We start from the raw sequence: 23,579 nt of genomic DNA, 5'->3' as shown, positions 1-23,579 counted from the left end.
TATGATGCCAAAGCCTAAAGGGACACTAAAACAGTAACATGCACCCCAGTGCCAAATTGATACCTCTGGGACTGGAAACACATTTTAGTCATCAGGGCTCATATTTTTACTATGGCAGAGATTGCCAAATAGTCTAAGAAAATTGGCACCCGTGTTTAAGTCTCTGGGTTCTTGGAAGCATATGCTACATTTTGTTTGTTGTGTTTTCAAGAAGCGTTGATTCTGGGAGATCTTTCTGGAAACATGCCCAATAAGCTACCTGTCCTGAGTTTGTCTGAATTTCCATATTTGAACTTCTCAGCCTGCTGGGACAGTCACCCTTTCTGTTTTAATACCCAACTAAAACGACTCATCATCCTATGGCCCACGGGTTTCCTCAGGTGGTCAAAGATACAAGTCTCTGCTCTCTCTTGCTCCAGGCTCCTACCCAAACCCCAGTCCCTTCTAAAGCAGAACCGAGCCATCAGTCACCCTTTAAGTTCCACAAGACACTGGGACAAGGCTTTATGTGTAAAAACAAAAATCTTTGCAAAACAATTGATACAGAAGAGAAAGTGAGAAGCACACTCGAATGCATGGCACAGGAGACTACTTCCTAAATACAACCCGTGGCACAGACACTGAGAAAAACAGTTAATGAGACCTCCTGAAACTGAAAAGCATCTGTAAAGTAAAGGACATGGTCAATAAGATAAAACAATAGCTCACAGAATGGGAAAAGATCTTCACCAACCCCACATCAGACAGTGGTCTGATCTCCAAAATATACAAAGAACTCAAGAAATTGGTCATCAAAAGAACAAATAATCCAAAAAAATGGAGTACAGAACTAAACAGAGAACTCTCAACAGAGGAATGCAAAATGGCTGAAAGACACTTAAGGAAATGCTAAACATCCTTAACCATCAGAGAAATGCAAATCAAAACAACTCTGAGATTCCATCTTACACCTGTAAGAATGGCCAAGATCAAAAACACTGATGATAACTTATGCTGGAGAGGTTGTGGGGAAAAGGGAACACTTTTGCATTGCTAGTGGGAATGCAAACTGGTACAACCCCTTTGGATGTCAGTGTGGCAATTTCTCAGAAAATTAGGAAACAACCTCCCTCAAGACCCAGTAATACCACTTTTGGGTATGTACCCAAAAGATGCTCAATCGTGCCACAAGGATACGTGATCAATTATGCTCATAGAAGCTTTGTTTGTCATAGTCAGAACTTGGAAACCACTTAAATGCCCCTTGCCCAATGAATGAATAAAGAAAATGTGGTACATTTATACAATGGAGTACTACACAGCAGAAAAAAACCAACATCTTGAAATTTGCAGGCAAATGATGGATCTAGAAAACATCATATCGAGTGAGGTAACACAGATCCAGAAAGACAAAATTATCACATGTACTCACTCATAAGTGGTTTTTAAACATAAAGCAAAGAAAACCAGCCTACAAATCACAACCCCAGAGAACCTAGACAACAATGAGGACACTCAGCGAGACATACATGGATCTAATCTACATGTGAAGTAGAAAAAGACGAAATCTCCTGAGTAAATTGAGAGCATGGGGATCATGGGAGAGGATTGAAGCGGAGGGAAAAGACAGAGCGGGGAGCAGAGAAAAATGTAGAGCTCAATAAAATCAATTAAAAAAATAGAACAGGTTGGGTCAGGCCTGGATGTTACCATAGTCCTAGGGAGCAGCTCAGGTCACTCAGATCAGTGTGATGCCAGTGGCAGTATGGCTCTCAGACACCCACATAGTCTCAGGTGGCAGCCCAGATCCTGAGCATCTGCATGGCCTTTGGTGGTAACAGGACCGAACACAGACATCAACACAGACCCTGGCTGCAGTAGGACCAGGAACCCAGACATGGTCCTTGGCAGCAGCCTGGACCCAAAAGTCACCATGGCCCTGAGTGGCAGTACAGGACACTTAGATGAGCATGAAACAGCAGCATCATGGCTCTAGGATACCAACATCCCCCCAGGTAGCAGCACAGAACCGGGACATCCCCATGGCCTTTGGTGGTAACAGGCGCCTCAGACATCCACATAGAACCACGCTGTAGTTGGGCCATGGACCCACACATGGCTGTTGGCTGCAGCTCGGGCCCGGACTTCACCATGGCACTGGGTGGCAGTGCAGGCCTCCCTCCCATGTCAGCCTCTTCCTACTGCTTTCCCTTCTTCAGATCTGCCCTCTCCATGCACATCAACTGCCCCCCTCCTCCCCTCCCTTCTTCACCACACCACTGCTCATCGAGGGATGCCTGCTCGCCCAGTGCCTCTGGGCCTGTAGGTGTCTTCCAAGACCGTTCAGGAGCAATCAGATGACTGAACACTCAGCTAGGAGCATACTCCCACCTGACAAACAGTAACACACACCCGTTTCCACCAGGCATGGGTCTGTGGCTTCTCTGCCTCCGAACACCAGCTCATGGGTTAAGCTGCTCCATGTTTTCAGGGTCACAGCCTCCACAAAGCTATGTGGTGTTTAGCTGTTGTCTCTTAGCTGAGCAGAGCCGTTGCCCTCTTGATCATGCACAGAAGACTTTTGTGATATGCGGCCCATCACCTTTACCTATAGAGGGAAGGAAACACTCTTGGGGAACATGAACCTTCATGAGATTCCCACCAAAGTCCCCTCTCTGTGGTTACAGTCAATAGGGACGGGACTCTGGCACTGTTACCACTGTTACTTTCAGTAGAATAGCTTTTCTCATAAGTGGTATAGGGGACTTCAATGGTGGCAGCCTTAGGGTCACCCAAGGACTTATGAGTTCACCAAGATAGACATGGAGAGAATTCTTTACGCAGTCGGTGCCCTCTATCTGGGGTCACAAAGCATTTCTTTACCCTCCCCAGGGAAGACGTGCAACACCATGCAGCCTTTATATTTCCTGGACACTTCTTGGCACAATACTGAGCTGAGTGCCTGGGATGGAGAGGACAAGAAGAAAAACTTCTCCATTGCTCCTGGAAACATTCCCACAGACCTCCTTCACTTACAATCTGCATCTCCTGGACACCTGTCTATCCCACTGGTCTTCATGTCACATCCTCTTCCCATCAGGCCATCTGTCACTTGGGAACCACTCGGAATCTCCCACAGCTATAGCAGAATGGATGGCATAGAGCAGAAACTCAATACATATCTACAGAATGACTGACAGAGTATAATTATTCTCGGCAAAGCATATTTCCTTTATTTAGACTTATGTGACCGTGACACCTGATATCATGGATTGGAACTTTTCTCGGGTAATAGTGACAGGAAATACAACCCAAATCATCTTAGAGAAGGAAGGAGAATGGGTTGTCCCCATAACTAGGGTATTTGTAAGGACACAAACAACATAGACATTTGTTTCTTTCTCTCAGCCTCCACTTATCCTTCTTGGCATCAATTTCAGATTCTTTTCTCAGGAAACCAAGATGGCACTAGCAGTATCAAGCTTCCACAGATCCCAAATCTAACCTGGAGTAGAAGAAAAGGAAGGAAAAAAGGTAGAGAAGGAGCCCTCTTCTGAAGTCCAAGCAAGAATATATAGAGTGGCCATTTAGTCTCAGTGCCTGGCTGGCTCATGGCACCAATCTGACACAGAGTTGGAGGATGAGAATTCTGACTGTCCAGTCTGGGTCATGTGACTCTGTTTACACTAGGGATGAGAGGAGGCTGCATCCCCAAACATAACTGAAAAGATTTGCAGCCCAATGAACCCCTCCACTGGTACAATAATCTGAATCAGACCAAATCATACTGAATCAAGAAAAGCCCAGGTTTAATGATACCAACGCTCCTGGGTGGCCTTCTAAAATCCAAGGGAGGAGATGGACCAGAAAAACCACGTGTTTGTTCTCTCAGACTTGATTTAAATACCTTGTGGGAGTGGTCTTAAGCATCTCTGGGGAGCGGTCATCATTTGGCAGGCTTTCTCAGAAGTGGAGTCTGGACTGAGGCAACTCCCAGGGGAGGGGCCTTGGGATGGAACTTCCACCCACATATTCCAGAATCTTTGGATATACGAATGCCAGGGGCTGAGGTGACACTTCCAACTAAACAATAATCAGTGTGCTCTTTCCAAGAAGAAAGACTGTGCTGGGGAGAGGGAAGATAGAAAACTAGAAGGCGTATCCCATCTCACCCAAGCACCCTGGCCCAGAATGCCAAGCATTCCCTTTAAGCATAGAGATCTTTGGTTTCTTCCCCAGCTTGAACAGCAGAACTGCACAAAAGTCCACACAAGACAACATCCCTGCCACAAAGCTAGTCATGTGTGTGCCACAAATTTGAATCTGCCTCTACCCTACCCTCTCCAGCTACTTATGGTGGATGATCTGGGGGTGCAGCAAGCCAGGCAGATGCCAGGATGTGCTTCTCCTGCTCAGACTGAGATGGTGTGGGTAGGACACCCGTGCCGCCCATTCACCTTACTGTGAGTTATAGAACTGCAAAAGGAAGGCAGCTTTAACTTGCATTGCTGATCCCAAACAAGTGAGTGGTCCCTCCGTGGCTCACTCTCCTCATCTGTGAAATGGGAATAAGAACCTCAGGCTGGCAGAGATGCTGCAAGGATGGAACAAGGTACAGCAGGCAAGACTCTGGGAACAGCAGGGCCTTTGAAATTCTTGGGTGCAGCTTCCAAATAAGATGGCCTCGGGGCATCTATTACTCATCCGAGAGCTGGAGCAAAATGTGCTTTGCTCTCTTCTAACTTGTTTTTCAAATGCCAGCAACTCATTCCATGCTTCAGAGAGGAAGAATGGTGTGGTGGGATGCCTAATTTATGAAATCCCTCTTAATAGTATCACAACGTAAAACAATACTTTTTCAGAAGAGTTACTGTGTGGCATGCTCAGATAGCACGAAGCACAAAAGAGACATGCATATGCAAATTAACCTTCTAAAATGTGCACTCCAAAGACACTTTCTGAATAATGAATGTGAAAAGTGGTGAGATTATTGGTCACCCAAGCGCCAAAACCTGCTTCAGAAACATCAAACATTTGTTTTCCATGTTGTTGACATTCTATGAAGGGAGAGGTCACAGGGTAACATGTAAAGAGATTTTACTCCTTGAAACTGTTACAAGAGCAGCCTCTTTCCAGCTCAGGAATGTCTAGACAGACTTAAATGTCACTAATAACCTCAAATTTATTACAGTGGATTTGCAAGGAAAAAGGGACATAAAGGGTAGTTTTCATTTAAAATGCTCTTTGATTTTCAGTTGTAGCTTTGGCAGCGGAATCAGCAAGGGAACTATTGCGGGGATGCTGTTCTGACGGTAGAGGGGACTCAGTTAGGGAGACAGATGGGGCAGTGCTCACAGGAAAGAGCTTCATCTCAACGAGGAAGCTCAACCCAGCCGGCTGAGCTCATGTGGAGTCACTTGGTTGCTTTCTAGAAGGAAATATGGGAGTATTCACCTCCCATTTGGACATGTCTTAAAACCCACTGTTAGCTGCCACATTGGGATTGCAGGCTTCCATTCTGCTTACGCATCTCACAAGCACTGATATTGTTGGGGCTGGGCTTAAGGCTGGGACTGGAATTATAGCCAGAATGAGGCAAGCCTTCAAAATCCACCGGGACCTGGGAGACCACAGAGATGAGGCCCTCAGATACAAAAACAAGCAAAGGACTGAGGAAACCAGCCTTTGTGCTCTGGTTGCTCCTGGTCAGCGACAAGGCAGCATCATGGACCCATGCAGCCCAGGGGCATCTTGGGAGGTCTCCAAGGACCTGACTTGGCATGAGAACTCTTCTAGGCACGGGAATCTTTAGTTTCCACCCAACTTTCCTTCTCTTCTCATGGGATGGGACTCCCACCGTGACCTGACACCCTTCCAGGTTGCCCCCATCTCTCTGCCCACTTTTCTCACAACTACTTCCTCCCCCCCCCCAATAAAATCCTCACATTTCCTCCTTCTCAGACTCTTTCTTGGAAAAACTCTTCTTCCCAATCAAGATCCCTAACGGAGAAACTGGAGAAGAAAACACATGTGGAATAAAGCTTTGTCTGCCCCAGGCACTGTCGAATGCTCTACATGGATCTGACTGTGTAGATAATGGCACCCACTAAGGGCGACTGCGTTCAGTGGGGCAGAGGAGACACAGCAGGTACCCTGAGGAAGTAATGACTGAGCAGATAAATGGAAGATGCGAGATCTGATCCCTCCACTCCTGGATCTAGCTAGTGCCAGTGCTTAGCTAGTCCATGGGGTGGAAGCCCAACACAGTCATTGCAGCCTTGAGGAAACAGGACACACCTCACGGACACCTAGGAAGGAAGAAGAGTGAAGACACAAAGCCAGAAACTGCTGCTCCCAGCTCCTTATGCAGGGCAGCAAAGGTGGTGTTTGCATCTGGGACCAAGGGGGAAGAGCTGAGGTGATGATCTGTGTTGAGTGTTACCAGGCAAACAAATCTTGGCAGTGCCTGTGGAAAATTATCTAGATCAGGTTAACTGAAGTAGGAAAAGTTACCTCAGTTGCGGGCAGCAGCATTTCATGACCTGGGCTTCTGGACTGAGTCTAAAGGAGATAGTGATCTGAGACCCTTTCCTTGCCTTTGACTTCCTGAGGGCAGATGGAATGTGACCAGCAGTCCCAGGTTTCTGTCACTGAGATTCCCCACTCCCCAGGTCTAAACCTTGGATCTGAGCACCCAAACAAACCCTTCCTTCCCTATGTAGTTTTCATCATTGAAAAAAAAAGTGCTTCTGTGAGTGTTTCTAATGCTGTGAAAATGACCACAGCAACTCTTATAAAGGAAAATATTTAATTGGGGTTATTTGCTACAGTTTCAGAGGTCGAATCCATTATCATCATGGTGGGGAGCATGGCAGTATGCAGGCAGACACTGTTCTGGAAGAGTAGCTGAGAGTCCTACATCTTGCAGGTAGGAAGTCAGCTGAGACACCGGGTGGTATCCTGAGCATCAGAAACCTCAAAGCCCACCCCACAGTGACACACTTCCTCCAACAAGGCCACACCCACTCCAACAAAGCCACACCTCCTAATAGTGCCATTCCCTATGAGATTATGGGATTATAGGAGCCAATAACATTCAAACTACCACAGCAAGTAATAACTGAAACTATCCAAAGTCATAGATAAAGAGCAGGGAATCCTGGGACCAGATGCAGGACAAGCTCCCTTTAAGACCGGGCTCCCAGCTAGACTGTGTTATGCATGCCGCCATGTTCCCTTCTCCTTCTAGCTGGTCCCTCAGGTTCCTTCTGGGACCTTACACCTCCCATTCTGTAACCCTTACTGGTAGAGTGTGGCTTCACTTCTGATAAGATACACCTGGCATTAAATTCCTCTTGGAGAGAGGATTGGTACAGGAGTGGGTTGGTTCATGACCATATAGAGGCAAAGAGATGTGGTGGAACTCTGCAGCGACTCCTGAATAGACCCCTCCTTCCCTGCCGAACTTGAACCTGCCACAGAACATGCCCAGAGCCATCAGCAGTCTGTCAACTGCTCCAAGAAGGAAGCCAGTACAGACCTGAAAGATGGCGATATTGCTTGAGCCTCTACATGGAGCTGAGCCTGAAGTCAGTTTGCTTGTGAAGTAGCTTGTTACCCTGGGGCAGTGAAAATTGGTTTGTTAGAATATACAATAGAAACGCCTTTGACTGTCCAAGTCTGCTCTCCCACGCTTTATCTCTGCCTCCTAACTTTCCTGCCAGACCTCATCCTGGCAGCAAAGGTCCCAGGATTCCCTGCAGGGACCAGAATAGGACAAGGTCGGAGCCTCTACAGACTGCTGGCCATTGTCCAGGAACTACTGGCTTGGTACTTGGTACAATCTGCTAAAGGGGCACAGATTGATCATTAATTCCAAAGGTTCTGGCAGTGACAAGCAGCAGGGGTTACCCACCCAGGACTCTTTTCTCCTTAGCAATCTCTCTTCGTAGTGAATTAGAAGAAGGAAGACCTAGGCTAAATGGGCAGGTGGCATGGAGTGTCTACACTGAGCAGAGCCACAGATCACACGCAGACACTGATCTAACATCCCATGACACTGGGCCTCTAGTACCCTTATTTTACTGATGAGAAAATAATACTTAGAAAGAAAGAAAATTTGTGGACATTTCCTGTCCTTTTTCCTGTTGATTCAAACCCTGTTTGGGTAGCATTGACTTTTTTGTCACCTTAAAAACAAAACAAAACCAAAAAACCATTATGAACTGGGAAGACATCTCAGTGGGTAAAATGCTCGCTGTGCAAGTGGGAAGAGCAGAGTTCGGATCTCCACTGTGTGGTAACAGTGCACACACCTGTAAGGTCAGTGCTCCTGCGAGGAGATGAGACATGGAGACAGGAGAATCCCTCCCTTGGAGCTCTCAGGCCAGGTAGCCTTGTGCACGCAGCAGGAAAAAAGGCAAGGACAGACATCCAATGATGTCCTCTCTGACCCCCACATATGCCCTATGATATGTACAGACCAATAGCCAAACATTAATGCAAATACACACAAAGATTTTTAAAATGCATAATGTAAACTTTCAAACGCTATCAAAGAATTCAGATAGAAATAAACGTTTCTCTTGTCATATTCTCCATCTCCAGTGTTTTCTGAGTCTTACTAGGTGCAAGACCTCTGCTAGTTTTTTTCAATTCTTTGTCTAGTCCTCAAAACATGGATGGTATTGGTATTATTAACCCCTCTTAATAACGTTCAGTTGAGAATTAGATAATGAAGAAAGCACCTAAATGCCGCCTCAAGTGCCCCCTCTAGAGCCCATGCGCTCAGCCACACCTACACACCCTCCCACTTGGAGCCAGGACTTTCCCACTACAGAAAATTTCTGTTTATAATTGGTACTCTTAAGCCAGGTGTGGTTGTGTATACTTCTAATCCCAACACTCAGGAGGGGAGGCAGGAATACTGTGAGTTTGAGGCCAGCCTGGGATAAATGGAAAGACACAGTCAGAAGAAAGCAAAAAGAAGGAGGGGGAGAAGAAGGTAGAGAAAGAGGTGTGGGGAAGGAAGGAGGAGAAGCAGAAGGAGGAGGATAAAGAGAAAGGAGAGAGAAAGAGCCAAAACAACAACAAAAAAAGCCCACCCAAGCATATAAAGAAACACAATTTGGGAGTATTAGGGGATTTAGCTTAGTGGGAGAATGTTTGACTAGCATGCATAAAGCCCTCATTTCCACAGGAAGGGAAGAAGGAAATGATGGAGGGAGGGAGACAAAAGGGAGAGGATGTCACTTGGCTTTTCTGGGGTTATTTCTGAAATAAGTGCAGTCCTTCTCACTTGCTCAGGAAGATCCATGTCTCTCTCCACCATGCCAAAGTCTTGGCCCCAGCCATTCCCCAGCCAGCTGCACACAGAAGAGCATCTGAGGCTCTCCGTGCTCAGGGACAGGGAGAGTGATGGTTCGCAGTGTGTCCCCTTTCTGTGCCCACCTCTCTTCCAGAGGAATGGCCTGGGAGTCTGGGAGATTGGAATACACTGCTAATAAATATCCTCCCTGACACTGCATGTAATTCTTTCCACGCGAGGCAGCGAGCTAGCAATTGATGCTTGCCACATCCTTAGCTCATAGCTGGTGGGACAGATAAGGAGCCTCGGCTCTATCTAACTCAGAAGGAGGGAGAGGAAATGTGGCATTACAGCTGAGACCCTGTGCCACCTGGTAAGGGATCCAGCTACTGGAGACTTCTCTGACTGCTAGACTTCTCTGATAGACACAATATTCACAACATTTACAGAAATACAAACTGGAGAGATCATGGCTCAGTGAGTGAAGATGCTCGCCACCAAGTGTGATGACCTGAGTCTTTGCAGGAGTCACGTGATAGAAAGAGAGAACTGACACCCACTCTTTGTTCTCTGACCCCTACATGTACACTGCACATATATGTGCGCACACATACACACACAGCAACTACATAAAAACGCAGGCTGTCTGTTGCAAGCCAATGTGAGCCAGTTCAACACACTTGCCAGGAAATCTTGGCACTTGAATCCTTCAGATTTCAGGAGACCCAGATGGAGATGGCCCATTCCAATAATGGAGCTCAAGGACCTTTGCTCTGGGAAGCAGAGTTCTAGATGCAGTCCCATGAACATAGTCCTGGTGGAGAACAAGATGCTAGCCCTCACATTCCCACCATATGTCTGACTCATGGAGCCTCCTTGTTGAAGAGTTATATGCTAGGAAATACCAGATACTAGATGGCTTCCCAGAAAAGCAACCTGCATCTGGAGGTTCTCTGTTCAGGCTCTCCTCTCAGGTCTTCTAGATCATGGCTGGAATTGCCAAACTGGTCCCTGGGGACACAGTCTAAGGACTGATAATCTGAAACCAAGATTGTCCTTTCCCACAGAACATGATGTAGGAATGGCAGGTCCTTGGAACTACACAACTCGCTGCTATACTGAGGCCCCTTCAGCTCACCTCTCTGGAAAAAGCTATGGGGCCATTGAAGTGATTGGCTGGCGTGGGACTGTTATGTTTTCATGAAGTCAGAGGCGTGTCAGTTGCCGCTGGAGAGATTGTACCCTAAGCCCATTGTGGGACAGAAATGCACCATCCAGCAAAGAACAAGCAGAAGTAGCTTACCCCATGCCATGCTGTCCCCGCCACCTGCTGGGATGGCCATCCTCCCCCGCCTCCTTTCTCCTAGTCCATCTCCAGCAAACTCCTGCTCACTTCCAGAGCATGGTGTTAAAGCTCAAGATAAAGACCAGCCTAGCATGCAAGTCTTGATCTCAGTTTGGGCAAAATACTAATACATGCCACACACGGGATGGAGAATATACCTGTACCACTGTGGAATTTCAAAAAATTAGTAAGTAAATCTATTTTCATATGTGTACAAAGAAACGCATGTATGTCACCACATACATATTGTCATAGTTGAGTGGTGCGGGAGAATTATCTGTATTCTGTCAATCATGTATTTTAATAAAACACTGATTGGCCAGGCAGGAAGTATAGGCGGGAATACCAGACAGGAAGTAGAGGTGATGCAATGAGAACAGGAGAATTCTGGGAGCAGGAAGCTTCCCGGCCATTCCTGCCCAGACCACCGAAGAGGCAGCATGTGAGCTGACAGCTGAAAAAGGTACCAAGTCATATGGCTAACATAGATCAGAATAATGGGTTAAGATAAGTCATAAGAACTAATAAGTAGCTTGACCTAATGGGCCAATCAGCTTTATAACTTATAGAGATCTCTGTATGATTGATTTTGTCTGGGACTTGCTGGCTGCTGAGAAAGGTACTGAGCCGTGTGGCTAACGTAGATATGGATAATGGGGTAACAAATTTTATAAGAGCTAATAAGTAGCCTGATAATAATAATGGGCCAGTCAGTTTTATAATCTTATGGAGTCCTGTGTGTGATTTTCCTTGGGGTATGCCGGCTGTGGAGTACTGGGTGGGACAGAAACCCCAACAAGCAGGCCCCCTCATGTTGCAGTTGAAGTTTCTACTGCTGTGAAGAGACACCATGACCATGGCAACTCTTTTAAAGTAAAACGTATTATTGTGGTGACTTACAGCTCAGACATTTGGTCTGTTATCATTATGATGCAACACGGTGGCATGTAGGCAGACACAGTGCTAGAGAAGTAGCTGAGAGTCTTGCATTTTGACTTGCAGGCAACAGGAAGTAGTCTGAGATACTGGGCATGCCTTGAGCACAGTTGAGACCTAAAAGCCCGCCTCCCTGGTGACACACTTCCACACAAGACCACACCTACTCCAACAAGGCCATACTTCCTGATAGTGGAACTCCTTTCGAGGGCCACTTTCAAACCACCACACATGTGCCGGTCAGAAGATAACTTGAGGGAGTTGGTTTTCTCCTCCCACCACGTGGGCCTCACTGGTCAAAGCCAAAGAGTCCACTACCTGGAGCTGAGGGCTGTCCTTGTTGAGCCATCTCCCCAGCCTCATTATGATCTTTAGGAAGGATCTCATTAGTGTCTGCTAATTATGAGTGATAATAGCTGACATGCTGATGCTTTCATCCGGTGTATAAGGTATTTTGACGTCATTAGTCACCCATCACACTCCCCCACCCCTCCGCCTCGCCTTTGTCACTGACCCACTCCTCTTCCCCACTGCTCTTCCTTCTACTTTCCTGTTTTTTTTTTCCCCTAGTTGCTTATAGGAGCACGGAAAGAAGTTATTTGCAGGATCATGAACAACTTACCGATGGTTACACCACTGAAGAAAATGTCTCCCTCTGTGTCTCTCTCTGTCTCTCTCTCCCAGCAACCATGAACCGCCTATGAAGCCTCAGAAAGAGGCGGGATCTCGTAGCCTATCATTCTCAGGGTTTGCCCATATGCTTTCACCACGTTTTGTCTCTTCTGCACATCACAATGAAGCAGCCCCTTATTTCCTCTCTGAAACTTTCTCCACCCTAGCAGTGAGGGAGTCAGCGCACCTTCTGTGCTCAGCCTGCTCTGTGCACGTATTGCTGCATTCACCACCGTGGGTTAGGGCTGTCTTCGTGTCCCTCCAGGAGTCCCTTGGCCCCTCTCTCCAAAGCATGCCCATTCTAAGACTCTGATCCCAGCCCTAGCCCAAAGAAGCTCTCAATGAATGGCTTGCGGAATTCAACATGACCATGAAAAGTTGGGTGCAAGTGTGGCTTCAGCTTATGCAGAGGGAGAAAACGATGATCTGCAACCAGCCTGGAGGACCGCAGCTAGAATCTAAATTGTGATGCCTTCAAGGACAGTTCTCTCTTCAGCCACTGCACTGATGAGATTATCGAGGGCCGGAGGAGTCTAAAGGTAGTCCAGAGCCATGCAGCAGTAGGCACTGGAGGAGAACTCTGGGAAAAGTCTGAACACTTAGCACAAGGCAGGAGCAGAGAGAGAAAGCATAGCCCACTAATGCTAACAACACGAGTTAACACTGATTGATCCCTGTGCACAAAGCCCTTTCCTGCACCCGTCTTTCATATTATTCAGTGTAAACTACACAACAGGTTCCAGCCTCATTCTCACTTTGCTTATGAGAAACTAAGGTTCAAAAAGTCTGAATAACTTCTCCAAAGTTCCATGGCCGGTCTAGCCCAATCCACACTTCCTAGAACCCCTGTGCCCATCAGTGAGCGGTGAAACCTAACGGCAGAGTGGCAGCATTGAAACCCTAGTGTCACGGGCAGGCCCAGGCCCTGGGGGCTGTGGGAGGCTTAGGTGGATGACAGTCAGGTGCGGGGGGAGGAGTCTGGGGAGCAGAGGGCTATTGTCCCAAGCTAGATGTTCCAGAGTCACATTTTTGGGACAAATGCAACTGAGAAGCCAGTTAAAGCTCCATCCCATCCCGAGGTCTTCTCTTCCTAGCTCGTCTTCTCTGCCTGCTCACTTTGCTCAGTTTTCTGGCCTCCCCTTAGACTGCGGCAGGCACTGGGATGGTGTGGGCCCTCCTGGCTCTGTGTTGGCCTGAACTTTCCTGGCCTCGCTCTTCTATCACTCAATGCTTTGCTGATTCCATGATCCCCTTGTTCATTTTCTCCACCTCAGGCTTAAATGCTGGTCCAAGCCACTCTGTGTGCTCCATGCTTGGCACACTGGTAGCAGAGCCCAGGTCTTCTCGCTTTTGCTGAAGCAACCCTCTCTTTTCAGGCCAATCATTGGGAGGTCAGGTTCCCAATAGCCCTTCTTGACTCTTCAAATCTTCCCCACTTGGGGATCTTTGGGGTTTGGCATGAATCATGTCTAACCTTTCATGTAATAAAGCTATTCCAACTTTACTCAAGTTTTAAGCAAGGGGAAAATGCCTTTGGAGATATTTCTTTTTTTTTCTGTATATATGAGCTTTGTTAGACCCCTGTGGCCTAGATAGAGCTTCCCTAACCCATGAGGCAGCATAGTGTCCTGGGAACTTGAAAGATCCGATTAGACACCAGGTTGTTGCTCTCCAGCTGTATGCCCTTGACCTTGAAAGAAAGGGACTTCTCTGTGCTGTGATTTTTTTTCCCTCCATACAATAAGGACAATCATGGCTGCTCTACAGGGTTATGTGAGCTCCAGAGACAATGGCTGGCACATGGTAAGCATCCAGGAGAGTGCCCTTGGCACATACTTATTCTTAGTATAGTGAGTTTATACTGGGGACAGTGCCTTGTGTTCACGGGTTCTCTTCTCTGCTACAAACTGCTCACTGCAGCTCCACTGTCTAGCGCAGAGTAAACTGTAGCGAGTCTGTGCAGAATAAACTGTAACGAGTCTTCGCAGAAAGGTTCATTCTGGGCTACATAATGGGGGCCTTACAGAATCCTTAGTGGCTTAAAGAAAACAATTCCAGCTTAAGTTTTCTAGAATGGCAAATCGGCCCATCCAAAAACCTGTTTGTAGGTACCAAGGTCTTTTTCCCTTCTCCTTGGTGATTAGCAGGGCCGTGTGACCTCCGGCTCCCTGGAGATTCTGCACTAGCACTGGCTTGAGGGGATAGTTTAGGAAGAATTTGGCTCTCTTTGTTATGGTGATTCCACCTGTAATCAAGGTTCTAGCAGTGGGCCCATAGCCTACCTCCCCCAGCTGATTCTGCCTGAGGCGCCAGGGCCTTCAATCTCCTTCTCCTGCTCCTGATGGGAGGAGGCCTTGCCGTTTTTGATCCCCCTTGCCCACTGGTATAAATACCCGACTTGAGTTTAATAAAGTGGCCATTTACTATTGGTAAGTGAACAGGTCTCTTTTGTGTGTGTCTGTTTTAAACCCTCAGGACAATCGTCCATTCTCGTGGGCCCGAGTTCGGGAAAGCGCGCGCCTGGATCGGGTGTGGGTATCCACAGGAAGGCGGGGGTCCTACACCTGTTGTCTCTTCTATAGCATGAAAGCTCTGCTTGATCTAGAAGCTTCCATTAAAATGTTGGCTCCCTACCCATGCAACTACCACTGTCATCAGACAGCCACTGTGGACAGGAAGGTCTCCAGGCCTGCTACAGTGTGCATCTCCAGAATGAACTCTCTGTATACAGATGGACATATAGCCAGGGTAAGCCCTCCTCCCCATGCATGGCTCTGTGATCATTACAGAGCAGAAGATGCAGAAATGTAATCTCCACTTTATTCCTACCTCCTGGGTCCCACCCGAGCCCACATCCAGTTGGTATGGGAGATCATACAGAAGGCAAGGTGCCAGGGGGTCTAGGAAGTCCCAGCCTCTGTGGTGCAGAAGACATGCCTACTGAGGGCAAAATGTCTCTGTTGTATTATCATTCTTTTCCTGGTGGCAGTAGAGTCTAGTCTAGGGCACTGGGATCCACCTTCAAGTACTCTGCTTGGCATGTGGTTATCCTCAAGATGGTTTTCTGCATATTTCTTGGATGGGGACTATGTTATGACCAAAGGTGGAGAAAGAATCTATACTTGTTATTCTATTGGTGCTGTGTCAGAATGCATAGCAGGGCCAACTTAAGGGACAAATATTTCTTTGGGGTCACACTGTGAGAGGGATCCATTCACCACCACAGGGAAGGCGTTGTGGAGCAGCTCAGTTAACACCACAGTGGCCACAGAGGGAAGAAGGGGAGTGATGTTTAGAAAGTGGGGCAGGCAGAGTTGGGAGCTGAAGTGGCTCCAATACCAGGAATGACAAAGTCTAGAGTGTGTCAGGGTAGGGGTTGAAATAGAGTGGCTGGAAAGTCCAGCAGAAGTAAAGACATAACCCTTGACTCTTCATACTAGGATACTAGGTGTCCATCTGTAGGCCACTAAGTGTGATCAAAAAGAGAAGTTAGGAGGGGAAACAATGAATAAATTTCTACAATTTCCAGAAGAGTAATAGCAATAAAAAAAGAGGTTAAGGAAGTGAAGGGAGGATGTTATGGGCTTCGCAGAGAGACTGGAGTGATAGAGAGAGCAAGATGGAAACACAAACCACTCATGACAGATGGAAGATGGAATCACAGGCAAGGCAGAGACATGGGTCACATGTGATGGGAGAAACCAAGGGATGCAGCGAAGGGTAATTGCCCCTGTCAACTTGACCAGGAGGTCAGAGCATGCCTCTAGCTGATTCGAGAGTGACTTAATGGAGGGGAAGACAGGCTCTGAATATGGGTGACAGGGGCAACTATTTTGTACGTAGGAACAGTCTTAGCCCTAGCTCGGCATATCAGGAAGGTACAAATCTACAGGTTCACCACTGTAGCAGGCAGTGAAGCTGTATGGTTGTTAATAGCCCTGGGAGCCTGGCCCGAGTCAAAGGGGAAAAGGAAAAGGCCAGCAAAGCACTGAGATGACATTTTCCCCTCCACTTCTGCTCCCTTGATCTGCTGAACCTTTCCCTCCACTCCATTTCCTGACACACCTTAGATAAGTGGTTCTCAAGTTGTGGGTCTCAACCCCTTGGGATCGAATGGAGCTTCCACAGAGGTTGCTTCAGACCGTCCGCATCTCAGTTCCATTGCAATTCATGACAGTAGCAAGATTAGGCTTAAGAAGCAGGCAATGAAAATAATTTGACGACTTGTGGTCATCACGACATGAGGAATCGTTTTAAGAGGTCACAGCATTAGGGAGGTCGAGAACCACTGCTCTAGGCTTTGTCGATTTCAGTACGGGTACCATTTAGCACCCCCTCTCTGCCTGTCTTACTTTCTAAACATCATTCCCCACGCTCAGAGCTCAGCTGCACCAAGCCATTGACATTCTTCTAGTCTACTAGAAGCTCCGATGCATAGACTTAGTGCTGCTATTCCAGTATCCATCACATCCTGTCTGTTTTCCTCATATGCTAACATAGCACAGCCCAACACTATCATCACCATTGGCCTCATCTTTGTACCTCTCTATCACTTTGGCAAACTCCAATTCAAATCTTAGCCCACCTCCCCCAGGTTCTGCACCTGGGCGGTTGAAGTCGGTCATAGGAGAAACACCATGGCATCAGGAGTCTCCTCATCTCTGATTCTGAGCACAGCAAGGTCCCCAGGGAACACATTCTCCATAACTTCAGGCCGCTTTCAGAATTCCTGCTTTCCTTTCAAACATCTCGCATCTCTCCCTCTCTCCCTATCAGCTTTGGATTATATTTAAGACAGAAGGACCCAGTCATCTCCATTGCAAGAACAGGAAGCTTCAGCTTCTGTGTGGCTCTTCTCTTGTTATGATGGATAGTGTGTCCTTTTTTTTTATTTATGGGAACAATTTCTGCTTCCCTGTCTTTCATTATTGTCTATGTAATTACCGCAGTCAGAGTGAATTGCTGAGGTCACCAATGACCCTCCTCTTGATGAATCTGAGAGTCCACCTACGCACTATGCTTACTCCCTCACTCTAGAGATGGAAGACCCAACCCTCATGTCTGCCTCAAACTGTAACCTTCCTGGAATCTGCTGCCCTTGTTGCACTTCCTCCTTTAAAAAAAACAAAACATTGAATTAAACAGTATCCCCAGTTCACCGGATCACATCTTTGGGGGCCCCAGTCGACTCCATCTTGCTTGGAAGCGATGAAGGGTGTGTAAAAAGGAACTGTCATGTTCACACTGTCTAGGAACCTTCCTCCAGTAAACAGCTAGACCAAAGAGTTTCTTAGGACACAGCTGTAACCCTAAGCAAATGGATTTTAAAAAGTGGCAATTTCAGGAGCTTACAGGACTAAAAGAGATTTTGAGGACCTTGTAATCTAGCCCTCTCTTTCTGTAGAGACGAAACATAAGGTGCCAAGATGTTGCCCAAGGTCAGACAGACAGAGCAAGTGATATTAAGGCCTCACAGAAAGACGCTTCCCGCCAGCTCAACAGTGGCTATCCTTGGCTCCTTAGACCCAGAGTCTGAGGGGATCTGTGCCAGCTCTTGTTATCAGAATGGTCTCAGTGCACATCTATGTGGGAAAGAGAGACATCGGAGAGGGAAGAAGAAATTAAGGATGTAATTTAAGCAATATCTAGCCGAACCTGATTTGGCAGGGGTTCATTCTAGCACATACTATGGTACACAGAGAGGAGTTGCCTCATACAGGGAGGAGATTCTCGAAGTTTCCCGCGATGTGGGAGTTTCGTGCTCTACGTAGCTGGTAGTTACTTTTAAGTACCATCAGGTAGAACTTGCCTGCCCCTCTGAAGGACAACATTTCTCAACAGGTCTTAGGTCTGGACTGTTTGTAGCAGTGTGCCAGAAGGTGTGGGAGATGGGGTCTGGGTGCTGGAATGGGAAGATGGGTCCCAGGAGATCCAGGTCAAACACTAGTCTTCTATGTCTTGACCATGTCTTCTATAGTGGCCAAGAGAAAACTCTCTGGATCCCAGCAAAACAACTGGGCTTCAGTCTCAGCGATGTAACCTTGAGTAAGTCACTAGAGCTTCAGTTCCCTGATCCGAAACTTAGGATGCCGTGAGCAGCCATTGAACTAATGGGTAGTACTTAGTCTAATGACTACATTCAGTAATATTATTATAATTATTATTAATAATTATATTACTATAATTGCAAGTAATTATAGTGATGATTAAAAATTGACAGCATGGCATGGGGCTATCTGATGTCACCCTGCATCTCTTAGCATCCCAAGGAACCAGACAGGCATTGTCCATGTCTCAGCAACATCATTAGGAGCATCCAAGACGGAGCATTATTTTTAGCCACAGTGTGGATGTGAATGTGTGTCACTGGTGCTCCCATCTCACCACTGAGATAATTAACCAGAAGCAATTACACTGCACTTGGCAAACTGCAGCTTTGCCCTCTGTGAAAGAGACAGGTTTTGTTTATACTTCTCCCCTTGGAGTTTTTTTGATTGATCACATATCACGTTCGATAGTTAAAGGTGAAGTCCTGACACGGGCCTCGCCTAGGTTCCCCTCAGGGTTGATCTCCTGTCTGTACCACGGCAGCCGTGTCCCTGGCAATCTGCACAGCTGAGCAATCACAGTGCTTCCGTCCCAAACACATCTGCAGAGGACCCCTTTTCACTTGAGGTGGTAGACTCAATGCCACACCCTGAGTTGAACACCTCATCTTCCCTGCCTTGCCTTTTCTAATTTCAGAAAATTAGACTTACTGCTGTAAGTCAAGACATGTGCAGAATATTGAGACCACAGAAGGCTGGGCATTCAAAGTAGAGGCTCCAGTCATTCTATCTATGGGAATCTGGGATTCCAAGGATGTTGAGTGAACACTGAATATGCATTACAAGAGCAAGAGGGGGGGAGAAAACAGGCATCCAGACAATTCCAAGTGGCTTTACTATGCCCCGTCAATGAAACAGATTGTAGAAATTCCTTAGAGACAGAAGCAAAACTTTTTAGTTCATATAGATTTTCCCCTAACATGATTATTGTATAGATCGTGACAATTTGTGTTCAATTTTGTTGTTTATTTGATGATTTGATTGTTTTGATTTTATGTACATTGGTGTTTTGCCTGAATGTATGTCTGTGTGAGGTTGTCAGATCCCCTGGAAATGGAGTTACAGACAGTTGTGAGCTGCCATGTGGGTGCTGGGAATTGAACTCAGGTCCCCTGGAAGAATAGCCAGTGTTATTAACTACTGAGCCATCTCTCCAGCCCCAGTTGTTTGATGATTTTAAAGACAGATCTTAATACGTAGCCTAAGCTGTCCTGGAACATATAGAATAGTCTGGCCTCACCTCAAGCGTAGGATTCTACTGCTTCAGTGTCTAGAGGGCTACAGTTACAGAAATGTAGCATTTCTACCTCATATTAGTTGTGTGTGTGTGTGTGTGTGTGTGTGTGTGTGTGTGTGCTTGTGTCTGGAGACCAGAATACAGTCTCAGGCAGGGTTTCACACTGATTTGAGAAACAAGGCTGTCTGGCCAGTGAGACCCAAGGATCTACCTGTCTTGGCTTCCACAGCACAATTACAAGTGCACACTACCACACCTTGCTTTTTTGGAAAAAAAATGGTTGTTCTATGAAAATATGGTGGAACTCAGGTCCTGCAAGTGCTTTCCTGGCTGAACTATCTCCCACAGCCTCTGCATTAGAATTTTTATTTTAAAAATTATGTTAAAAAATATTGAAAATGACTGAGTTGTTAGCATTTTAGTATACAATACTTTTCAGACCATACAATGCTGTTTAATAAACCCTCAGTAGAGGTTTAAATTTATAAATCCATGATTTACTTTTAAAAAAGGTAGGTTTTTATTTTCAAGACAAGGTTTCTCTGTAGAATCACCCTGGCTATCCTGGAACTCTTTTTGTAGATCAGGATGGCCTTGAATTCACAGAGATCCACCTGCCTCTGCCTCCCAATGCTGAAATTAAAGGCATGCCCCACTACTGCCTAGAGGGCTGATGTTTTTTATAGAATAAAACAAAAATATTAGCCAAGAGGATACACTGTTACAGAATATTTGTTTTCACTGTAGAAATGTGTTTTTGCCTAAGATACTTTCTGATTGGTTTAATACAGAGTTATATGGCCAATAGCTAAGCAGGAGAGAGTAGGTGAGACTTCTAGGCAAATAAAGAGAAGGAGGAGAAATCTAGGCACATGATTTTACCAGAAGACTTGGAGCAAGTCAGATGTGCCATGCTAAGAGGAGGCAACCAAGTCTTGTGGCAGAACATAGGTTTTTAAAAAATGGGTTAATTATGTTCTAAGAACTAACTGGAAAAAAAGCCTAAGCTAAGGCTAAGCTTTCATAATTAATAAGTCTCTGGGTCAATATTTGTGAGCTGACTGCCCAAAGATGGTCTGACAAGAAATCTTACCACATTGGGCACTCAATGCAGGAAAAAGGGGGACAAGTTGTGGGATATTTTGGTCACACTCTGATACTCTCAAAAGAGTTTAGCCTGATTCAGAAGGCAAAGCTAGATACTAGCTGACCAAAATTAGCTGTAGAGGCTTGGAGGACCCAGGATATATCAAGGGGCATAGGAATTAGTAAGGCGTGACTTAGAAAGATGCTGGGCCCTTTTGGATTGAGGAAAAAAAGAGAGAGGAGGTAACTCATTGCTTCTTTGCTGCTTTTCCAATCAATCATGTTTGGAATCAATCTGGTATCCTAATACCAGACTCCTGAGATTTTATTGATAAAAGAATAATTAGGTAAACACTTCAGAGTCCAACATAGGATACAGGATCATGAGGCAACTGCTTGCTGTCACAGTTGGCTTTCCCTACGTCTTCCAGGTCCTTTGTGGGAGTCACGAGTTTTTCAGTTACAGCCTTTCTATGGCAGCCTCCTGCCACCTGTCCCTGGTCCCAAACACCACAGGTGGCATGGCCCCAAACATTGTTGGAGTCAGCCACCCACCGCCTGCTGGCTCTGTCATTCAGGCAGTCCCACAACACAAGCTTCTTCTGCATGTCCCCCTGTGTCTGCTTTTCAAGCAGTTTGCTCCCTCTCGCCATGGACTGCAGGCTTCCCATGGACTCCCTTCTTGGGCTGCTGCCATGCCAGATTGACCACTTCGACACCCACTTGTGCTTTTATGGCTGCTGCCACTGCCATACACTCTCAACTCCCAGCTACACAAGAGCAGCTGTAGTTTCCCCCCTCCAGGTCATGCACCACTCATGCTCTCTGCCCAGCTGTACGCCGTAGTGACAGCCAGACTCATCAGCAGCAGATCTGGTGAGATACCTGGGAATTCCTAACGGGGAAATGAGTTTAAAAAAATGTTTCCCCATATTAAGAATAGGTAACAATATTAAAATGCAGGGAGTTATATGGACCCACAATAGATGGTTTGAAAATGGAAAAGTTAAATGAAGGAAAAAAAATCAACTTAGTTAGGATTGATACGATATTTATTATAATCATTATCAATTTGGTAATTCATGTTTTGTTCTTTAAAAAGTGGTTTGATATTGGTGCCAAATACAAAAAATTGACAGGTAAGATTCACACCTTAGAAAGACCTACTAATGAAACTTTTAAAAAAAACATATTCACACACAGACAGGGGAGTTTAGAGCGGAACTTACCACACCATTGTATTATGAAACTGAAGAGGAGCAGCCCACAGTTATTAGAAAACCAATCTAAATTTTTTTTTATCTACCATTCAAGAATGATCACCAGATGATAGGCACCCCCAAGGCTGTACAGAAGTTAACCGGGATTCTGCAGAAATGTCAGATGGTTAGATTTGAAGATACTTAAGGAAGCAGTAATTTCATACAATATGCATTCAACCTTTGTGAAGCAGATGATAAATTCATGGGCGACTCAAAACAAAATTATCCCCCAAGACTGGAAAGATTTAACTTTAAGCAATATTGGAAGCTGATCCTCAGTTAAAAATGGAAAACATGGTAGAGAGAGGAAGCTAAGGTGATATAACAATGAACTAGGGCTAAAGGTATGGAAATTTCCCAAGATTAAATCCTCACTGAAGTCTAGATTTGATGATCATACCTTGGCCCTATGCCATATAGCGGCTTTGAATGGTTGGGACAGTGTTGAAGAATCAGGAAAGAGGACTGAATCATTTACTAAAATTATACAAGGCCCAAAAGAAACCTTCACTGATTCTTTACAAAGATTGGCTTCAGCTATAAATAGAATGATGTCAGATCAGAAGTTAAACAAATATTAATTGAAATTTTGGCTTTGGAAAAGGCTAATTCAGATTGCAAAAGGGTGATCAGGACTTTAAAGGCAAGATCAGCAGCAATAAATGAGTTGATCAGAAATACAGTTGATAATGACTCTTTCACATATGCTAATACCTGAAAAGAAGTAATTTCTAAAATTTTTGAGGAAAAATTTAAAAATTGTATGTTTTAATTGTGGTAAATCTGGTCATCTGAAAAAGGATTATAGGCAAGATTGTCTCATAAACAATGATTTTTCTAGAGATAACCCAAACAGAGGCCCCAGCTTTCTGGAATATGCAAAGGGAAGCATTAGATTAATAAATGCAGATCAATAATGGACAGACATGGTATCTCTTTGACATCAGGAAATGCCTCAAAGGTTCTCTCACCCAATGTCAAATTTGGCTCAATCATTCTCTGTCAGCATTGAGGAAATCCATCCACACAGCAATTAAAAGACTTAATGCCTATTGTTAAAAATCATACTGCTTGAAAGTCTGAGGCAGCAATCTCCATAGACGCAGGTACAAAGGAGCAACCACTGAGAGAGGAGGCCCAAGCCAGAGACATCTGTGGAACCAGGTGTGAGTCAAGGACATCGGTGGGAACAGGTTTGAGTCAGCAACCTCTGCCAGAGCAGGCCTGAGGCAGCAACGTCCACAGGAGCAAGTACAAGGGAGTGACCACCGAGGAAGCAGGCCCTAGCCAGAGAACTCTGTAGTACTGGGCATGAGTCAGAGAAGTCTGAGGGAGAAGGCCCAAGTCAGAAACTTCTGCGGGACAAGGCCAAGCAAGGGACATCTGCAGGACTGGGTGCAAATCGCCAGCCTCCAAGGGAGCAGGCCTGAGCCAGTGACCTCTGCCAGAATAGGCCTGAGCCAGCAACCTCAGCAGGATCAGCCCCAACCAAGCAACATCCATGTGAGCAGGCCCAAATGACCCCCTGGGTTACAGAGCAACCCCCGGGAGATCAATGACCTCTAGAAATACTGAGTAACCTCCAGGGTGACTGGAACCATGGCCCTGACTGCACAACAAGGAGTGACCATCTGAGCCTTGAATCCAC

Source organism: Myodes glareolus, chromosome 5, assembly GCF_982192425.1.
Source record: "Myodes glareolus chromosome 5, mMyoGla1.1, whole genome shotgun sequence".
In the NCBI taxonomy this organism is placed as follows: domain Eukaryota; kingdom Metazoa; phylum Chordata; class Mammalia; order Rodentia; family Cricetidae; genus Myodes; species Myodes glareolus.
The sequence above is the reverse complement of the archived record's forward strand: the minus strand, read 5'-3'. Positions refer to the sequence as shown.